The sequence below is a fragment of the Lissotriton helveticus genome, chromosome 9, assembly GCF_964261635.1.
Source record: "Lissotriton helveticus chromosome 9, aLisHel1.1, whole genome shotgun sequence".
Lineage (NCBI taxonomy): Eukaryota > Metazoa > Chordata > Amphibia > Caudata > Salamandridae > Lissotriton > Lissotriton helveticus.
In genome coordinates, this window is record NC_136070.1 from 544368953 (window position 1) to 544387301 (window position 18349).

At 42.8% G+C, this 18349-nt stretch overlaps 1 protein-coding gene and 1 long non-coding RNA gene across 4 annotated transcripts in view; one reads left to right on the forward strand and one right to left on the reverse strand.

Moving 5' to 3' along the window:
• Positions 1-15066, reverse strand: part of LOC144781525 (uncharacterized) — a 120306-nt gene extending 105240 nt beyond the window's left edge. The window contains exon 1 of the long non-coding RNA XR_013601005.1: positions 14940-15066. This is a non-coding gene — a long non-coding RNA (uncharacterized LOC144781525). The remainder of the gene's footprint in view (positions 1-14939) is intronic.
• Positions 15067-15296: 230 nt separating this feature from the next.
• SPDYC (speedy/RINGO cell cycle regulator family member C) overlaps positions 15297-18349 on the forward strand; it is a 136990-nt gene continuing 133937 nt past the window's right edge. Inside the window, exon 1 of one of the 3 annotated variants that reach the window (XM_078662101.1) lies at positions 15297-15453. The gene's annotated coding sequence lies outside the window, so the exon portion shown is untranslated. Of the gene's footprint in view, positions 15454-15575; positions 15722-18349 lie in introns of those variants that run through there. The other 2 variants (XM_078662103.1, XM_078662102.1) reach the window with 2 other exon arrangements.

An 18349-nucleotide genomic window follows, 5' to 3' on the forward strand; every position in this document is an offset into this window, starting at 1 on the left:
GGAGAAATTGATGGTTAACCGTGTCGAAGGCAGAGGAAAGGTCTAGAAGGATTAGGAGACAGCTTTTGCCTTCGTCGAGGGCTTGGAGAGCGTCATCTACACTGTGGAGGAGGGTGGTGTCCGTGCTGTGTCCCGATCTGAACCCGGATTGGAAGTCACCTAACAGGTGAAATTTGTTGATGTGTAGGCTCAGTTGCTGTTGCACACATTTTTCAGAACTTTGTCTAGGAGTGGGATGTTAGATATGGGTCTATAGTTCTCAGCGGAAGCAGAGTCCAGCGTGGGTTTTTAGGAGGGGAACAACTTGGCCTGCCTTGATTGAGCAAATCAGGAATTGAGCTCTGGAGGAGGCAGGCGTTGATTATTGAGGTCCAGGAAGGGATATTAGCTTGAGAGGCTGCAGCTAGGCAGTTAGATGGGAGAGGACCATTGAAGTGATTGTTAGGGTTTAAGGAGGCAAGAATTTTCGAGATAGAGTGTTCGTCATAGATTTTAAAATTGGACCAGTGCGCTAGGTTTTTGGGTGAGGTTTGGGAGGACAACGCGGAGAGAAGATGTGGAGCTGTCAAATTTTGATTTTGGTGTTGAGTTGCGGATTTGAGATCGTTACCTAGGGCAGAGATTTTGTCGCAGAAGAAGGAAGAGAATTCCTCACTTGTTATTAGGAGTTTAGGTGTTTCTTTGGAGGATTTCGCTAGTTTGTTGCATTGGTGTTTGACAAAGTCGAATAGCTTGAGAGGTTGATTTTTGGCGTTCTCCAGTTTTGTTCTGAAGAATTCTTTTTTTGAGTTGAGGGTTTTCCTATTGTAGGTATTTCTGGCCTGGCGGAGACGTTTTAGATGTGCTGCTGAAGGGTGTTGTTTCCAGTTACGTTCAGTCTGTCGAAGGGATCTCCTCTACTTGTTGAGGGATCCGCTGAACCAGGGATTTCTGTCTTTGATCTGGGTTCTTTTTAATTTTAGTGGTGCCAGGTCGTCGAGAATGTCGGATATGGTTGAGGAGTAATGATCCCCTAGGTTGTCGACCGAAGTGCACTGAGGGAAGGGGGGGGGTATGGTCGGTCTCACATTGCGCTGCCAGTTTCTCATGATCAAGGTTCTTGGTGTCCCTAACCCATCTTTTGGGAATCACGGGTTGAGGTGTCCGTATCTTGTGGGTGCTGGGCAGGAGGAAGGTGATGGCGTGGTGGTCAGACCAATCACAAGGGTCAATAGAGATAGGTTTGACCGCTGATTCTTTAGCAATGATCAAGTCTAGGGTGGCGACTTTCGAATTAGTAAGGAGGGAGCAGGCTTGGGTAAGGGCTTGATCGGCCAAGAAGTCTCTAATGGCATTGACCTGAGGATCCTTAGGGTCGATCCAATGCAAGTTGAAGTCGCCAAGGAAAATGTCATTAGAGTTTCGAGAAATCTTGGCTGTGATGATGTCCATGAGGAGGTCCGTAAAGGTGTCGTACTTGCCTGGGGGGTGGTAAAAGATGTGTAGTTTGCACAGTTGTGAAGTGTTGTTGAAGATGGAGAGTAAGAGGTATTTGCAGGAGTCTGTAGGGTCCACCGGCAGTTCCGTAACAAGGAGGCTGGAGCGGTAGATGCAGGCAATGCCACCCCCTTTTTTCTTTGAGTGCCTGTCCATTCTTACAATGTATAGTTGGGTGGGACTAAGAGGTCTAGGTAGGGCGATGAGGATTTCTTGAGCCAAGATTCAGTCAAAATCGCTAGGTCCGATTTATGTCTCAGGATGAGGTCGGCGACATCAGATGCATGTTTTACAGCTGATCGGCAGTTTATTAGGAGGCCAGTTAGGGAGGGGCCGGACTGAGTGTCAAGGGTAGAAGCAGAGATGGGAACTGTAGCAAGGTTGCTATTTACCACCCCTCTGATGCGGAGGGTAGCAGATCTGTTAGGGTTAGAAGCAACAGTGTCGATAGAGAGTACTTCTCTCAGGTCTGAGGGGCATGGGGTGGTCAAGGCAGAGTCGTAACCTCTGAGGAGGTCAGCCACTTCTTCCTCCGAGAGTTCTGAGGGATTAAGCGTGCCAGGGGTGGGATTGTAGGTATGGAGGAGAGGAAGAATTTGCTCCTCCGAGAGGTGGCAGGGTAGCTTGCGGGGGCGCAGGTGTCTCAGGAAAGTGGTAGGGGGTGAAAGAGGGGCTTCGTGATGGGGATGTGGGTCGCGTTCTGCGAGAGCCAAAGATTGGAGAAGGAGAGTTTGGTGATGTGAAGAAGGTGCTTTAGGTCTAGAATGGACTTGTGGATGCCCAGTGTTAATTATGTGGCTCTGCGGTGAAGATTATCAATGTCTCTAAGAGAGGTAAGTTCTGGCCGGCAGGGGACCAGTAGCAAGGGAGCGGTCCTGATAGAGTGTGCTGGCAGCCTAGAGGTGGGTTTAGGCGGGCCGAGGGCCGGTTTAAGGTGCGCTATTCGGACGGAGTGAGGGGGACTTGGTCAATCCGTGTCATTAAGAAAGGGAAAATCTTGTGGGCAGGGGGACGAAAGGGGGGGAGCGATTTCGTCTGACTGGGTGTGTGGCCTAGTGGTGGGGCTAGCTCGACAAAAGTTCTGGGTCGTACTAGGCGTTTCCATACCAGTGTGGTGGGCCCTAGTAGGAGTTTCCGTAACCCAGAGTGCAGGAAGATTCCACGGGCAGAAGGTTGAGGGTTTAGATACGCTTCTGCGGGTATGTGCTGGAAGCGTGATAGCGGGGCTGGGTTGGCATGTGAAGTGGGCCCTAGGGGGAACTTCGGAAGCCAACGGAGCAGGGATTGCGTGAAGGTCTAGGTTCGGTGGTATGGGCCCGCAGTGGTTGGCATGTCTTGGTGACAGGGTGTCAGGGCCGGGATGCCCAGTAACGAGGTCACTAGCAGGAGTGTTTGGTGCGTGGCAAGGCACACTAGGCGGATTGGGCTAGAGGTGGAGCGGCGCGAGCGTGGACTAAGACGGGTTGTGGACATGTTTTTTAAGGAGGGTGAAGAGGTCTGCAAATTTGATGAGGTTTTTGGGAGGCCCTTGAATTAGGATAATGCCGCTGTTGTATAGTGTGATGGTAAGGTCAGCATGCAGGGAGGCACTTCTTATAGAGAACCACAATGTTGTGATAAAACTCTGGTGAGTCAATATTAGGAGTGTTTACATTAATGAGAAGAGTGTCATATATTCAACCCAATGACCATTATCAATCTTCTATTTAGGTGTAAATGTATTTACTGTGATTTCATATATAACAACCTGTGTATTAGTAGAGTTATTCCCTGAAGTATGTGCTAAATAAAATGAAGCACCTGTACTGCCCTCACCAAGAATCAAGGTTTGGGTGTGCCCTGGGTCAAGCTGCATCTCCGGGAAAAAGTCAAACTGAAGCCTGGGTCTATCAAAGTAAAACCATCACTAATCAAGCTTTCTTTGTGTTGTTTAGCTCCCTGGCATTCCACATACATAACTTAATAAAGTGTTTTAAACCTTTGGGGACAGCAAGCCCTATTTTAAGTACAGTGCAGTCAAATAGTATACGCATAATGCAAGGGCAGTCGCGGCTCACAGAGGCAGTGCTGCAGGCGGTGAGGCGGGGTGGGGGAGTGGCAGGGTGGGGGGGTAGTGAAGTTGGACATATGCCGGCATACGACGGCAAGGAGTAAAGTAAGTAAAAAAATCAAAAAAGCTATTTACCTTGTGCTCGTTGCATCGTTAACTTGGCGTTGCAGCGAGCACATGGTAGATAGTTTTATTTACTTACTTTACTCCTTGCCGTCCTATGTCTGACTCCAGTAACCCTCACCCTGCTCCTACTCTGCCCCCCCTCACTGCCCCACAGCACTCCATCTGCGAGCTGCCACTGTGCAAGGGTAAGACGTTTCACCAAAGTATCATATTGTTTACCGGAAACTCTGATAAAGGATCAACTAACCTCATCCCCACCCTTCCATCTACATTAATCACTCCAACTATCAGTCCATAATACCAAAACAAAAAAAACTGTAACAAAACAACAATGAAGCCAGGTGATATAGACAGAGGTGTGCGACAACAACCTACCACCCGCAATCTGGAACCTACAATCAGTTTCATGACTATTGTAGCATTCAAGTAAGGTTAGATTATATGCATTACATCACATGCACTGCATAAATACCCTGATTGTAATGATACAGAACACAGTTTCAGCTGCAAGTGTGGAATCTTAGATCAGCTATAAACTGCATTATCAGGTCACTGTTCTGTAGTAATAGCAATATAGAAGACCAATGGTGTTTCATTCAATATCATTGGTGTTTTGTCCTATGAACTAGGGCTTCGGTTGAGGAAGAAGGGTCTCCGGTCATGCTGTTCTTTCTAACATATCTTAAATTTAGTTGGTTCTCCAGGTATAAAGAAGGAGTAAGATCTGCCTTTTCAGCTAATTTCCCACTGACCAAGGTACAGTATGGGATAATTTACCTGTGTAGCTCATAACATTTCCTTTAAATCTAAGTCCGTCTCTGGTACTCCCGCTGTAAATTCTGCAAATGAGGCATTGATATTACCTTGGTTTTCCAATGTGTGTTTTTCTCAAGGCAGCCTCAGTGCTGTGCCTTGGTCTCTATAATTTAGCATTATGGTAATAACCAATGCCATTTGTGACAGTGGTCTTTGGGATAGCCCATAGCTTCCACTCATTGGCGTTCGTGTCAATCTAATTTGTTTGCATTGTATTTGATGGCTTTACTTCTTCTTATGTTTGTCCCTCCCCTGGAGCATAGTTTATTTTTCATCTATTTGGCTGGATGACTTGTATCCTTTCACGCCCAACAACAGGGCACTACCTTGTCGTTCTTTTGTCGAGTACTCCATGAGATAATATGGGTTTGTTTTGCTCTCACTACGGGGTGCTGTTTCCACCCAGACATCCCTGCCCCCGCGCTCTCCATGTTGCTCCCTGCGCAAATCAGTGGCTTCCGCCACCCCTCCCGACCAGCGATTCTTTTTTTAATCCATGAACCACTACCCAACCCTGCACCTTTGTTGCTGAACGCCCCTGCTGCTGCGGGCGCTTGTTGGTATTTACTCCCACCCACCAACCTGCTACACTATTGCTATCATCCTCCCCAAAACATTATGGGGGCCATTATAATGTCAGGCGGATCACCACCGCCCGACCGGCGGTGGCGATCCGCCCAACATCTTTCCCCGCCCGCCCTTCAATTACCCCTGCCATATTACACTGGCGGGGGTACAGCGGCGGACGGAAATGCCGTCCGCCGCTTTACCGCAGGCAGGCAATTGTTACGATTGCCTGACGTGCCGCCCTGGCCCATAATATGGTGGTGGTGCCTAGCAGGCACCGCCGGCCATATTGTGATGTAGGTGGATTAGGGCCTTTCCAGCATGCAGGCTTTTGCATTGGGGGCCCATTGCGGGCCCCCGGGGTGTCGAGGGATGCACTTGGGGGTACCGCGTAGTGCTTGTCATGTTGTGCATGTTGTGTCCTGTTGGGGCATGTCGCATTACGCAAAAGATGCGTAATGCGATCGCCAGGGTGGCAGTCGCATCCTGATTGCCCCCGCAGGACCGCCGCACCTCTGGTGGTTGGTCCCGTTTTCCGTGACGGCGGCGGTGGCGGGCGGACAAAGTCCACCCGCCATCGTAATGGGGCCCTAAGTTTTTAAGGGATCACTGACATAATATCGACAACAAAAATATCGACCTACCAGAATATCGTGTCAAGAATATCGATGGACAAAATATCGACATCCTATCTCTATAAAGGTAAGTACAAAAATATCGAAACCAAAATATCGTTGTTTAAAATATCGTTGCTCAAAATATCGTTTTTTTTTAAATGTCTTAAAAATAATAAAAAATAAATTAAATAATAAATATAATTAATATAAACATAGTTAGAATTATGTAAAAATGTTTACAATTATAAATAGTAAATGTAATATAAAAATAAATAAAGTGTTGGATAGCGGAGGAGATAAAATTACTATTCCCACTCCAGCGAGTGCAACAGTAGGGAAAATGTTGGGTAGCGGATAGGAATAATTTACTATTCCCACTCCAGGGAGTGCGACAGTAAGGAAAGTGTTTGATAGCGGAGGGGCATAATTTACTATTCTAACTCCAGCAATTGCAACAGTAGGGAAAGTGTTGGATAGCGGAGGGGAATAATTTACTATTCCAACTCTAGCAAGTGCAACAGCAGGGAAAGTGTTGACTAGCGGAGGGGATAAAAAAACTCCACCAAATGCAACAGTAGGAAAAGTGTTGGATAGCGGAGGGGAATAATTTACTATTCCCACTCCAGCAAGTGCAACAGTAAAGAAAGTGTTGGATAGTGGAGGGGAATAATTTACTATTCCCACTCCAGCAATTCCGAAAATGATACCCTTAATAACCATCTTTGGGTAGAACTAACACGAACAGGGAAATCACCAGTGAACAAATACCTCTTGGATTCTATCAACGCTCGAGGTCTGACAGACCTTTGGAAAACCTCACCGGCTCACTGTGTGTTAAAAAAAACTAGCCACAAAGTCATCAAGACTTAAATCCATTGTAGAGGATAAGGAAGCACTGTCAAAACGGGCTCATGGCTGGGTTGTGCTCAACAATTACGAAGCTGGTAAACCTCAACCTTACCTAAACACAGGAATAAAGATAACAACCAAAGACACATTTTTAAAGCTTCGCCTGGGAGTTGGTTCAATTAACACTTTTTTACCACCTTGAAAAAGTAGAGGAGGAGACCAGCTATGCAGGCTATGTGTCGTGGAGTAGAGAACCTCATCCACATCATTTGTATCGGCAACAAGTTAAAAAACATAAGGAAAACGTTACTAAAACCATCCTTTAGCCAGCATGGCACGGTCCTGCAGACAGGCGGTAATCCTGTGCTTCAATCCAACTCTAGCACAGCTGAATTGCCGCCTTACAAAATTCCTTGATCTCACTGAACAGAGACTGAAAAACAAATCTCTACTGGCCTTGAACTACCACCACATGATGGTCCTCGGAACTAATCTAGTCCTCTTAGGAAAGTTATCCTCAATAATTTAAGCATAACATCAGGACCACTCCATCAGTGACATCTTGAAGCTGTTTTTATTGCCTCGAACAATCTGAGTGGCAAGGGAATCCCATGGAGAAAAATATTTACACACTGAATAAATACTCTTCACAATGGATCTGAGGATGGATTGCTCAATAACACAACCCATACGAGATAGACGTTTAACCTAATTAAAACATTAATTGCATTTTATACAGTGTTATGTAAGATACAGCGTGGACTATTTTAAAACTGGTTAATCTTTTTGTAACAGTGAACTATTTTAAAACTGATCAAATTTTTGTAATAGTGGATTTTGATTTTAAAAAGTATTTAATGTATGCAACAGTTTTAACTAATCATGCATAATAATAAATGACTTACTTACTTACTACACTCCATAAAGTGCAACAGTAGGGAAAGTGTTGGATAGCGGAGGGGAATAATTTACTATTCCCACTCCACAGAGTGCAACAGTAGGGAAAGTGTTGGATAGTGGAGGGGATAAAATTACTATTCCCACTCCAACAATTGCAAAAATAGTGAAAGTGTTGGACAGCGGAGGTGAATAGTTTACTATTCCCACTCCAGCAAAATAATAAACATTAATTATTAAATACTTAAATAATAAAAATAATTTACCTCTCACCAAACACCCGTATAAATAACACCACGACTATTGTAAACATGACACAATTAACATAATTTCTTAACAATTAATTAATTAACTGATAACAATATACAAAAAAATTAAAAACAATGAGTAATAAATGAATTCATACCATTAAGACTATAAAATAACAATAAATATCAAAAACAATTAAAAAGTATATTAATTTTTAATTACTTGCCACACTACTCCCCTCTAAATTCACAATTCGGTCATAAGAAATGGACAAAATGTACATATGTACTAATTCATTTTTAATAACCAATTAATAATGAATACATTAATTATTTAACGCAATTAACAATATGAAATATTAAATACGCATTTAGTAATTAATACAAATGAATAATTAATGAATTATAATTAAATTACTTCTCACCCTACTCCCCTATAAACCACAACCCGCCTTTAAAAAAATAACTCAATTAAGAGATTTACCAATTAATATCCAAATAATTAATAACAAAATATTTAACACTATTAATAACATAAAATATTAAATACATAAATATTAATTAACAAAATGATTAATTAATTATAATTAAACTACTTCCCACTCTACTCCCCTATAAACCCAGAACCAGCTCCTAAAAAATAAAACACAATTAACGTATTTACTAATTGATTATTATTAACCAATTAATAACTAATTAATAACACATTAATTAACACAATTAACAATATAAATTATTACACACAAAAATATTAATTAACATTATTAATTAATTCATTTTTAATTAAATTACTTCCCACCCTATTCCCCTATAAACCCACAACCTGCTACGGAACTAAAACGCAATATTTAACTTCTTAAAAATTAATAATTTCTAAAACTGTATTAATAAATATATTATAATTAAATTACTTCCCACCCTATTCCCCTATACACCCACAACCAGCTGCAGAACTAAAATACGCAAAAATGACTTAACATAAAATTCATTACTTCTAAAAATTTCAAACTTACATTAAAAAAATAAACTATACTTTTAACACATATACTAAAATACAGAACCCTAAAATAAATTTCGATATTATTAACAACAATATTTTGACTAACGATATTACTAACTTCAATATTAACAAAAACAATATTTCTTACCTGCATGTCGATATTCTGGTCGACGATATTCTTGCAGGTGGATATTGTGTCACATCGATATTTAAACATCGATATTATGTCACATCGATATTTAAACATTGATATTATGAGTCTATACCGTTTTTAAGGCCACTTCAGTACTGTGGCCCGGCAGCTGCAAATTGCTGCTGGGCTGCTACACATACTTTAACACACTGGCGCCGCCAGTGTCATGATACGTAAATAAGACTAACTTAAGCAGCTCAACTACGCTCCCTCCCCGAGTGAGGTATAATTTAGGGTTCATATTAAAGACTGTTTTGGCAATGTATATTATGAATGCCACATAAAGGTAGAGGATTCAAGCACTATTTGGCAATGAAGGAGTTCCCTCCCTGCTCATGTGGATCCTTTTAGATTTGTCCCCACCTGAATTTTGTCAGTGGGTTTGATTTCACAAAAGTGAATTGGTATAGTCAGGCTTGACTGCCTGAAGAGATCAATACCCTTAATTCCTCAATTGTTGCTATAGTAACCTCAAAACAACACCCTATTCCTCACCCTCATCCTACTTTTTAGTAGAACATATATGGGAGAAAGTACCTCCCGTCGTACATTAGAACAATATTGCAAGTCACAGAGGAGTTTGTTTGTAAGTTCATGGAACGCCGAGGTGACTTGCAATGTTCTTTTAATGAACAACAGGGATAACTTTATTCCTTTTTTTTTTTTTTGGTCACACCATCATCCTTCCCACAAACCACTTAAATCCTTGGTGTTTTGCTCTTTCATATACAAGAAATAGGATGTCTGCAAACATGAAGAATAAAAGGATCTCTAGTCTAGTGCAAAGTTATACATACCAAAAAGCATTTTGATATTTGTTGCAAAAAATATTAAAATCAGTTCAAAGCAAGTCAGATTTAAAAAATGCTGCAGATCAGAATGTGTAGAAACACGCAGAGAGATCCCCTCTTTCCTATAATTACTTGAAGCCTCAAAAAATATTCATGATACCATGAATATCATATTCTGCCTTTCACAGTTCATCTAGAAAAACAAAGCAGAAAAATGAGGTTTTGTCATGCTGTTTAAACTGCAGCTTTTATTATGTTCTCTGTCCTGGCTTTCCCGTTGGCTGCTGACTCTAGCAGTAGGCAATAAGACGTCAAAACTCAAAGTTATTGCAGTTGAGCAGCTACATCATTTTTTTACTGCAGGTGATTGGAGACGTTACAAATCACCTGTAATAAGGAAATTAGACTCAGGCTTTTACATATGCATTGCAGACTCCGTTGTATTATAAATTACTTGAATTGCCGGTAGGTCACACGGAAACATACTATAATACATATCAACTCAATGTCATTTAGCATGTATTGCCTTCTTTCCAACAAGTTACACATTCCTTCCTAAAGGATAACTTGTCCCCACAGGACTTCAATATAGTCACCCTGGGTGCAAACCAGTGCCACCCTCCCAAAAAGTGTTTTATCTATTCACTTTAATGGGGCCATCCTATTAAGCATCGACTTTCAACTCTCCTTCATTCAATAGTCTACTGGTTGGCATGTAAGCTGTGTACATTTTCAATCTTCAGACATTAATTCAAATATTTTGATAAATTTGATAACTGAGACTAGTCCATTCTATGGGACTCTCGGATTTGATTCAAAGACATTTGACTTGAGTCACATCCCATGTACTAACTCCAATGCACTTCCCTGGTATCACAATACATGATTCATTTCTAGTGCTGCTATCAAATTCGGGGGCATTTTGTCATTTTTATTGTGATCTTGCTGCTAATTACTGAACTTCTGCTACTAGGTGTGGGGACCTTTTAATTATTTTACATTGTTTTTAGAATCACAGTGTGTGTGTGTTAATACTGTGGGGATCTTTGTCATTTAGCCTCAGTAGGGTCTGTGTATTGAACCAGAGTTGGCCGTGTTCAGAGCCACTTCCTGGTTGTCACCTTATCAAACTAGAGATGCTATTTTTTAACGCAGTCTAGTCTTTCTCAAGTAGTTTGCCCTAGGACAAAAGGCACACCACAGCACGGATGTGCAGCGGTCTTGCAGCGGGCATGTCGAAGGCAAGCCTGTCTGCAATTGTCTGCGACCGACAGGGGCCAGGGGTCAGAAACTCCGCGTGTTGAAATGTGGCTAAGCTACACATCAGACGCGCTTCACAAAATCAACAGCCAGCACGTAAAAGATTCTGCCTATGCTTAAGGCCCCAACAGTTTGCACTTCCTGTAGTCTGATGCTGGGTTTCGATCCATTATAAGCCACTAGTACTAAACACCCTGTAGAAATGCACTCTCACACAAACTACTAATGTATCTACTGAATTATACATTCCTCCCAGAACACAGTCTTGACCTGTTTAGCTTTTTAGAGGAACAGCGTCCGGATGCAATGTTCCTTACTGAAACATGGCTATCTACCAACTCAACCCCAGATTTGGTTAGCTATTTAATAGCTAACAGAAATAGAGAAGACAGATGCAGAGGAGGGATGGCCATTATATTTAAGAGGGAATACTAGGCCTCCTTCACTCCGATCGCAAATTGGGCTGTGAAAGCCTCACATTTTTGCTAGAATTCACCCCCAGCTTTTATGTTCTTTGGTATTGCTATGTACAGCCATGCTGGGACAACCTCACAATTTGCCATATCTCTACCAGATATTGTAGCTGAATGTAGTTTACAAAAAGCAAATCTTTCCTTGTTGGAGATTTGAATATGCATTTTGAACCCAATGGATGCGAAACAGCAAGTTTTTTCCCCAAGATCTAGAAGCCCTACTCTTCCACCAAATGGTAAAACCGCCCACCCATATTAGGGGACATCTTTTAGACCCCGTTTTCACTAACCTCAGTAATATACTTACTGAAGAATCTCTTCCTATACTGTGATCTGATCATCATCTAGTACCCTTCTACATATCAGAGATAATGTGCAAACACCCTTGCACACAAAAGCCCAGATGAGCATGTTCCAAACTTAATACATGTGAATGGAAGCATGCGCTTGGTGAATCTGCCCCTCTCCAAAGGCTGACACTACAGAGAGGTACAAAATCTTCGAGAAATGGCTCAATGACTCGCTAAAGCATGGAGCTCCCTTCAAATCCACAAAATAGAACCAGTCCAAAGGCAGGGTACCCTGGTACACACCAGAGGTACCTCGATTAAAAAGAAAAGCTAGAAAGAAGGAGATAGAGTGGAGAAGGCATTTAGTGATGACTGCAAAAGAGGCTACACAACAGCCATAAAAAGTTACAAACAGGTGGCCAGGCAGGCCAGAATCACCTACCTCCGAGAGAAAATCGAAAGCGCCCAAACGCATCAAGGGAACTATTTTTAATAGTCAACAATTTCACGACTCCTCTGTCATGCGCAATAGGACCCCCACCCTCTGCAGAACTCTGCAAAACGTTTGTCAATCATTTTCCTAACAAAATCAATATCATTTTGACCCTCCTCCCATCAGTTACCACTCCCAATACCTATGACCAATAAAAGCAACATGCCGACACAACCTTGTCTACCTCTCCCATATTGAATAGTGAAACTTTTAAACTTACCCTCGAGTCAATAAAATCAGGTTCTCCACTGGACCCGGCATAGCCGGATACTCTTGGCCAAGGTAGCTTGTTCGTATTAGACACTATCAGGAATATCCTCAACCACTGGCTCAAAACAGGACATATTCCTAAAGCCTGGAAACATGCTATAGTAAAGCCACTATAAAAGAAACCAACGACAAACCCTGAGCTAGCAGACAGCTCCAGACTTATTTCCCTGCTCTTGGAAGTAAGCAAATTACTGGAAAATTGCGTTAATCAACATTTGTCCAGTTTTTTGGAAATGCACTGGCACTTACCATCCCACTCAGACAGGCTTTAAGTCTGGCCACAGTATGTAGACTGCATTGCTGGTAGCCACCAAAGAACTCCGCTCTATTCTATACCAGGGTGGCTCAGCAGCAATGATCTTTCTGGACTCGAGTGCAGCTTTCTATACTGCGTCACACGCCATCCTCATCCTGAGGATGCTGGATGTTGGCATTACAGGGATTACCATTAAATGGCTAGAAGCCTTTCTAGCAGACAGGAGTTCCAAGTATATGAAGACTCCTTTGCTTCCTCTATCTATCCTCTGTCGTGTGGGGGTCCCCCAGGGCTCCCCAGTTAGTCCCACGTTGTTTAACTTGTATGTATGCCCCCCTAGCAGAAATTGTCCACTCACACGGGTGTGCCCTAGTGTCATATGGTGAGGACACTCCGATTATTCTAGCTCTTATACCCAACACCACTCAAACTACCTCAGGGAGGTCACAAATTGGATGACCAGCAGTAGGTTAAGCTGAACAGCAAGAAAACTGAGGTTCTGGGGGTAGGCAATGATACCTCTAGGTGGCAGGCACTCTCATGGCCAGACTATCTGGGCAATAGCCCTAAGCCAGCCCTAGCTGTAAAAAGCCTAGACGTCTGGATAGATGACACAATCGCGATGGAGATACATTTTAAAAAATTGGCAGATTCATACTTTGACATTTTAATTTCTCTAAGGAAATTCTTGCAGATGCTACCTTTCCCTACTAGAAGGGTAGTGGTGCAGAGTCTTGTGAATTCTTGCCTTGATTATGGCAACTCCCTGTATCTTGAGAGCCCGAAATATGTGATCAAAATGTTGCAAGTGGTACAAAATGCTGCCACAAGAATGCTTCAAAAACTACTAAAGCATTAATCAGCCTGGCCATCCCTCATAGCCCTCCACTGGCTTCCAGTTCAAAAAAGAATTCACTTCAAGACTCTATGTATGGCACATCAGGCCATCAATGGAAAAGGCCCACTTATCACTTGATCCCTGCTTACCTCCTACGCTCCAGGAAGGGCCCTCTGCTCTAGCAACCAGGGACTTCTGGTGGTGCCCAAGATCAAAAGAGCAAGGAGTGAATGCTGCTCTTCTGTTTTCCTCACCACCAGGCTCTGGAACTCTCTTCCAGCTTCCCTTAGAAGTCAGCCATCAGAAGCCTGTTTCAGGAAAATGCTAAAACCCCACCTTTTTTAAATGTGGCTTGAGGAAATGTTTCATCTCAGGTTTGTGGCGGCGTTGTTTTGCATCAAGCGCTGGGAGGCCAATTTGAGTAAACATGCGCTTTACAAATACAACTGAATGGAATGCAAGTACAACTGAATGCAGGTTTTCTTACTACATACATGCCAACCCTCCCGATTCAGGAGAGACTACCTATTTCAAGGCTGTCTACTGCCTCCCGATTCCTGCATGCAAAATCCTGATTCCTCTGTGGGCTTCAGTGAATCGGAGTATGCAGTGCCAGTAATCTGCTCCTGCAGGCCAGTACAATACATGTTTGTCACGCTCTCTCTGCCTGCCTGCCCTAGCACTTTCTCTGTTCCGGACAGGTAGGGAAAAAAACATATGTTTGCATTTCAGTTAGATGATCCTGTAGCAGGACACTTGCAAGTCCCATACATGCCAATTGACCCGATTCAGGCCTCAATAACGGTCAATGGGAGAAATACATTCTTGATTCTTCCGACTCCTTTTTTAAAAATCTCCCACTTCCCTTTTCTAAAATGTTGACATGTTATGCTGCTATGAAATAGTTTCAGCAATACACCCCGGGTTTGCCCTTTCTGGATAGTTTGCTCAACCCTTTTCAGTGTACCTGGCTATCAGTAGGGTGACCAGAATTTTAAAGGCAAAAACCGGGACATTTCCCAAAAATAGAAGGACTACAATTTTACTTCCACACAGCGCACAGAATGACAGTGCTCCTTAGCAGAGAATTACAGAAGATGCAGTAAGAACGTACATAAAATGCTATTTTTAAAGCCAGTAGTATGCCTGTTAATTGATTTGACTTTTATAACAGACGCTAACTATCACTGCTTTGCATAACTTAAAAAGATACCTCCCCACGTTTTCAGCTGACCCTCTCTAAAAACCGGGACATGAGCTTAATTTCTTATTTTTTGTGTGCATATTTTATATGGCGCGAACTCGACTCGAAGGTATTGGAGCGCTTTACATGAGCACCGTATTTACATTACACATTCAGGCACGGGGAGATTGATTTGCCCAGAATCACAGGAAGTGGCGGGGACAGTAACAAGCCCCGTAGACTTACATCAGGTGACCTTCTTTGAAAACTGCATTACAGTCCAACATAAGCTTTTTCTGCATTCACTTTAATGGGTCACCATAATCCTTTCAAATGTATAGCCAGTTTCTTTCAATGGCCAAGGGAAATCATGACGAGCCAAATATTGGAACAGTTACGCGTAGGTACGTAAAGAAACCTAAGAAACGTAATTCCCCTTCTACGATTGGCTGACCAGTAGCGAGGGGGCGTGGCAAACCGAAACCAAAGTCCTTCCTTTGCGCCCAACAACATGGCCCGAGTACAGGAAATAGCCAATGGCAACGCAGTCGTCCTGCGCTGTAGGCCAATAGGCGCTACTGAAGCACCCAGATCTCGACGAATTTCTGGGTGTTCTAAAGTGGTGTAGCTTCTATAAGGTGGTACCAGGCTATAAAGGGAACGGGCGAAGAGTGACCTAAAGTCACGTGTCTTTGCGCGCAGCCATCGAACGCTGTCACTGGTTAAGGGTGTGCGCGTGCTGACGGCGTCCTCTGCTCAGGTGAAGGGACTCTGCGCGAACTCGCGCATATCCGGCCCCAGAGCGCGGGAAAGGGGAAAGACTACGGGAGCGCGCGTAGCTTGGGAGGAATGCAGGGAAGAGGGGGGGCACGTGCACTCAGGGAGGGGCGAAGAGGAGAGGTATGAAGCAGGGTTCGAGGTTCACAGAGGGTACCGCGGAGGATTTAGGATGGGACACGCACTCCTAGAGTTCGTGGTTTGGAGGCGAGAGGCCCTGGACTTTACTTTAGGATATAGCCTACTTGGAGGTAGGGCGTGAAAGCCACGTTGAGCCATGTTGAAGTGGAATAGTGATCGTTTCAGGGGGTCATATAAGGGTCAGCGAGTTGGTTCTGTAAAGCTCACGAATGGGGGCCCCGTACGAGTCGTTTTAATAGTTTTGTAACTGGGTATTCTGGAAATGAACCTTTTATCTTCAAAGATCGACATCGGCTTAAAGGCGAAGCTGTAATAGTGAAACATGAATTTCACGTCTTAGTTCGTTGGGATAGAGGTGGGACAAGGGCACCGTGTTGCGTGTAATGCGAGAATGTATTTTTGGATGCGAAGGTTGTTGGAACCACCCGTTTGTATGTGGATCGTGCTAAGATGTCAGCTTGTAAAGTTAAATAGGGACATTTTTAAAGTGAAATGGTCTTTTGGGTAAAACGCGGAAATGTTAACCTCCCGTTCCCCTTAATTTCCAGTAAACGGGTCTCTTATTTCGTGTCTCGCAATCACCTGGGTTTTTATGTATTGATAATATTGTAAATCACTCAAGTGTGGTTGGAACACACCGATAGATTTCTAAAATGCTGTGCGATCCCCTGAGGTCTTGGACTCTTGGTGAAATCTCGGTGAACTTTGCACGCTTCTCGGACATCATGCAGAGACCCAGCGGGGCTCTTGCACTCTTTTGAACACAGCAGTCTGCTGGCCGAATCTTCAGGTTTTCGAGACATTGCGTTCCTGTTTACGTTGTAGTAGTGCTTCTGTTTTCGCACCATTCAATAATCCAGATTTCTTTTTTAGTTTTTTTTAAATTCCTTTTGTGTTTCTTCCACCGCTTTCAGTTAATCACTAGTGTGGCTTTCTTGGTTTCTGCCCTTTTCGTTAATTTTTTATCTTCCTCTATTTACTACTTCGGTTTTTAAATATATATTTTTTTTTAACCAGTCATTTGACTTATTGTTACGTTTCACTCGTACAACCTTCCACGTCTAGATTGTTTTCCTTTTTTCGTGCACGTTTAATACATCCTCATCCCCTTTTCACTGTTTCCACTGTCTGTACCACTTTTGCCTCATCCCTCGTTATCTTGTAAATCATCTTCACTCATTCGTCTTTCTCCTGCACGGTTCTCTTACATGAAGGATGTTTCGCATATGAATGTTTTATTGAATTTTTATTAGTATATCTCAACCCGTCTCGCTCACTGTCAATCTTTTTTGTCCCATTCATAACTTGCATTTTTAGCCTCTACCGCTTGTTTCTTATCCCTCGCCTGCTTGCCTTCGATCTCGTCCATGTCTGTCCCCGATTTTCTTCTGTTTTAACTTTATGCTGCGGCGGATGAATACTTCAGAACCAGCCAATTACTACACGGGCGGAGGTGGGCCGATTATTTCTCACCTGTAGCTGGGAAATGGCAGCTCATCTTGGCCCTTGAGTCACTGTTGCAAAAGGTCCTAACCTATGGCCCTGGTACTTAAGCGCACTTATCAGGTTTGCGAACGGACTCTTGATCTGTTATTTCCCCAGGCCTATAATAGCAGGTGGTCAGTTAACCTGGAAAACGGTGTACCATTTGGGCAATAAATAATTGGCGACTTCATGAGTCCTTGTGCAGTTATTTTTAAATGGATCCAAAACGTACCTGGTCATCGTACTATTTTATTATTACAGTTCTTAATTAAATGCTCCATTACGAAGCCCACATTGGTTTTGTTGGTTGGCTTGGCAGTTTTGCCATACTCTCTTAGAAGTGCAACATTTGTGATAAATTCTTAGAGAACACTATTTGTTTTCATCAAGGAAACACAATTGTGCTGCGTCTGCCTTCCCCTAATTAGTGCCTAGCAGTTCGTTAGTAACATAAATATGCAAAGATGTACGTATATAATTGAGTTGGTTTTCAGCTATTTTAAATATTTGGCTTTCAGTCAGCTTGCTAGTTTCCACCGAGCTAATGGTGTCGCGCGCAAATGAGGCTGGTATGCTCACTATATATTGTTTTTCCCTTCCTTGAATTTGGTGCCCAACTTAAATTGCCACCCAAGAACCCAGCCTAGTGTGCTTGGACGGCCCATGACTGCAGTAGAGGCATAAAAGCCAAGTTTGTGTTAGTGGAATTTATTGTTCGAGGACCCTAACCTTTCGCTACCTCTAAAAGGAATGTGATGAGCACAGGGGTATCTGTAGCTTGTTAGACTGCATACTTTCTGTATGCATATGGATAGACTTTGGGTCAAAGAGTTGAATTAAATGTTAACTGTAGTTTTTATCCTGAATCCATTTAAAGTGGTCCTTGTTTCTATGGTTCAGTATGTAGACACATCTTTCATGGAGGATGAGATTAATAGTTTCTCGTGCTCTCCAATGCCTGGATTATGGTGGCTTCAGTTGAGGTTTTGACTTGGTTTTGTGGAGTCCTAGGTTGCTCCAATCCCCCATTAAACTGATTTCGCCGAGTATTGACGCAGGATGGACTAAATCAAATTCAAAAATAGCTTTATCGGTATTTTGACAAAAAAGCATACAAAATACAAACGTAAGCAGACTAAGTAGCTTTTCTCATTAAAAAACTTCTTACAAAAATACATATCATGAAGACAGAACAGATGAAATTCATTAAAATACATAAAATTTCTAAAATTCATTAAAAGACTCTTGGAATT